The sequence below is a fragment of the Eptatretus burgeri genome, chromosome 11, assembly GCF_056783735.1.
Source record: "Eptatretus burgeri isolate ZD-2024b chromosome 11, Ebu_testis_v1, whole genome shotgun sequence".
NCBI classification, from domain to species: domain Eukaryota; kingdom Metazoa; phylum Chordata; class Myxini; order Myxiniformes; family Myxinidae; genus Eptatretus; species Eptatretus burgeri.
In genome coordinates, this window is record NC_140971.1 from 90,831,041 (window position 1) to 90,834,819 (window position 3,779).

At 43.8% G+C, this 3,779-nt stretch overlaps 1 long non-coding RNA gene across 1 annotated transcript; it reads right to left on the reverse strand.

Annotated features, from left to right (window-relative positions):
- Positions 1-969: 969 nt before the first annotated feature.
- On the reverse strand, positions 970-1,423 carry LOC147017606 (uncharacterized). The gene is made up of 2 exons (XR_015049757.1): positions 1,358-1,423; positions 970-1,041 (listed from the first exon to the last, which is right to left on the reverse strand). It is a non-coding gene; the product is annotated as an uncharacterized LOC147017606 (long non-coding RNA).
- Positions 1,424-3,779: the final 2,356 nt, after the last annotated feature.

Here is a 3,779-nt window from a genome sequence, read left to right on the forward strand (position 1 = left end):
ACACACAAACAAAAACAAACATATACACCCACATACAAACAAATAAATGAATAAAAACAAATAAACACACACATACACATCCCCAAACAAAAAAACAAACACACAAACAAAAACAAACATATACACCCACATACAAACAAATAAATAAATAAAAACAAATAAACACACACATACACATCCCCAAACAAAAAAAACAAACACACAAACAAAAACAAACATATACACCCACATACAAACAAATAAATGGATAAAAACAAATAAACACACACAAACACACACGTCATTTCAATAGTCACGTGTTAGTCATCATCACAGGATTCCATCATCGTGATGGACAAATTAAAAGATTCATACTCTCTGACTCCGCCCATTGATGCAGGTAAATAAGCTCCTCATCCCCCTCTGCCTCCTCCTCCTCCACCTCATCAATGAGCGTGAATATTCCTGTTTGTTCTGCTCCGTTACTTTTTTTTTTAACAACAAGAAAGAAAATCCGATTGTTTCATGAAGTAATCAAAGCATGAAGCTCAAAAGCCATCACAAAACCTCTTTTAGACATCAACATACGATCAAACGATGCAGGTGACGTGAACCCGAACTGCGCTAATAACATGGTGCCGTGCTCAGATCGTGTTATGCATTCCGGTCTACAGGGCTCTCGATCCTGGATTCCTGGTCGACGGGATGCAACTTTAACTCGGGGCTCTACAAGTCCAAGAGATCACCTCGAAAGAAGCACATTGAATCACGTGCTCTGCGTGACGTCACAAACGACAAGGAATCTCTTTCTTCCAATTGCCATTGGTCAGATCATACCGTCGGTGTAGTCGTGACACCTGCCAGGAATTAAGGTGTTGCAGCATTGTGGTTCATCTCATCTACCCAAATGTATATTTACCTGCAGCCTCGATGAAATTATCATTACCTGAATGAATCTCAGTCCCTCTCACCTGCAGTTCTTCCATGCTGGTTCTGTTGGTCCTCGATGGAAGGTATGGAGGATGAAGGTGAGAGAAAGATGCTTGGGCTCTGCACGGCTTCCTGGAAGTGAGCAAAGGGGGCAGTTATAGAGGAAAATGTAATCTAGGGGAGGGAAGGGCAGTATGGAGGGGTTGTGGTTAAGGGAGGGTGGAGGAGTAAGTAGGAGGTGACGGCAGCAATGGAAAGCTTATTCCCTCCTCCTCCCCTCTCTCTCTACCCCCTCCCTTCCACCTCCTCCCTCATCAATGACGTTTTGGAATGTCCGGGATTCCTAAGTTAACCGCAACTTCTCTTCCACTTCTACCCAAACATCCTTTCCTTGCAATCCCACCCTCCATCTGTCCTCCCTCACCCTGTGATACAAATCACAATTTACCTTCTCACCATGAACCTTGAACAAAACACGGCACACTTATCAAAACATTGGTTCAGCAATCCATCAGCTCGACGGCCAAGCGTCGGGATAACATCAAAAACTCCCGACCTGGATAATTAATAAATTATAACAACACACGCACGCACGCACGCACGCACGCAATTCGGTTCACATTAAATGCACGAACTCAAATGTGATTGGCACTCGCGGATGATCGATTATCGATTATCGATATGGTAAGTCAGGCCGTGAAAGCAGCGTTCTCTTGCTCAGCGGTGAGGTCGTTCCCTCGACCGTCCAGTCTGCAAAGTGGACATTAAAGACCCGATGTGATGTTTTTAGCAGGAATACCAGATTTGGAGTAAATTAGCTAACCGTTCCTATACGCTACGACTACGATTCAAACGTGTTGTTGACCATCTTTATAACATGTCATGTCCTGATCAATAAGCACCGGAGAAAGCCTGGTGTTTGCTGGCTTGAGATCGAGCCCCTGTTTTTACCCGTTGAATTAACACCAGGTGGGTTGACTCGGCCTGTCATCCTTCTGAGGTCGGAAAAATGAGTGTTAGCTTACTGGTAACAGGGGGAACTTGCATCAGCGGCATGGCCGTGCTTCCAGCAATGATGCAACCAGCAGCCACAGGCTGCATATGAAATAATAATAATAATAATAATAATAACGATATTAATATTAATAGTCATGGTAGATGTGGAGGGAGAGAGGAGTTATGGACCAGCAGAGCTGGAGATTGCACATCACTCCATTCTCACCTCATAAAAATGGTCTCGTTCTTCGGTTGTGCCTGAGCTCCAGGTGGTCTCAGTAACCTGGTGTGCGTGCAGCAAGGAGGACATTTATAAATTACATATTGTGAGTACCTGGCAGCAGGTGTTCGTGGTGGTGTTTACATTGCCCACGATGCAAGACCATATGGGCGACATGGTGTATTAAAGGTCCGAAATAAACTCGGAGATCCTGCTTTCAACTGCGAATATTCAGCATTTGTCATGCTCCATTAAATTGTTAAAAAGACATGACCATGATGGAAACACCTGTTAAACCGAGTCAGCTCGAGGTCGAGCCTGGTCACCTGTTCACCAACAATACAATAAAGAAGTCCCACGATGTCCCAACTTTCAATCTCCTCACGGTTTGTGTGTCCGTAGGAAGGACATGAGTACAGGCAAATTGCCCATCACGTGATCAAACTGATTAGCCATTTCCCATTTCGACGGGAATGCTGCTTCTCCAGCTGGAGACCGGATCGTACCTGTTCGATACATTGTTATCTGATAATACAGCAGAGATGTGATGCGACCACGACCAACATGTTCAATCTGCACATCGGGTCATTTTGAGGGTCTAATATGGAAGATAACCGCAATCGGGTCACTTTGAGGTCAAATAAGGACGATAATCACAATCGGGTCATTTTGAGGGTCTCCTATGGATGATAATCACAATTGGGTCACTTTGAGGGTCTAATATGGATGATAACCACAATTGGGTCACTTTGAGGGTCTAATATGGATGATACCCACAATCGGGTCATTTTGAGGGTCTAATATGGATGATACCCACAATCGGGTCATTTTGAGGGTCTAATATAGATAACCACAATCAGGTCATTTTGAGGGTCTAATATGGATGATAACCATAATCAGGTCATTTTGAGGGTCTAATATGGATGATACCCACAATCGGGTCATTTTGAGGGTCTAATATGGATGATAACCATAATCAGGTCATTTTGAGGGTCTAATGAGGATCATCATCACAATTGGGTCATTTTGAGGGTCAAATATGGATGATAACCACCAGGAGGCGATATGAGATGTTATTTTCTAATGGGCTTGGAGGGATCGAGTATATTTCCTGTGCTGAGAGATTGAAGGAATTCTCGATGGGGAAATAATGTAAAACCTTTCATGGTATCAATGTTTAAAGTTGGTTCAACTTCAATGCATTCTTTTCAAAAAAAATTTAACCCCGTTGCACATGGGGATAGCAGAACAGCCTTGGCCCCTTTTCACAATTGTTTTTGAACTGCTTGAGCTTGAATTTGAACACTCAACTCAACAATAAACCACCACACTGGTGTTTCGCAGGCAGGGCGAGGCATATCAATGTGTGTGCCATCCTTCGGAAGGGCGTTATGTTGATGGACCCATTTGGCAGCACTGGGCGATGGAAGTTAGAGATCCTGACGTGTCTTTCATGAAGAATACCCGAATTATCGATGGAACCGTAAAACTAAATAGGAATTCCTGCCACCTTTAGTTCAGCATCAGGTCTGGTCAGCCAGTTGGTGAAAGACTAGAGCCAAAAACGTTCCATGCCCACAAGACGTTTGGAATATTTGGGGATAGTAGTAGTAGTAGTAGTAGGAGGAGGAGGAGGAGGAGGAGGAGGAGGAGG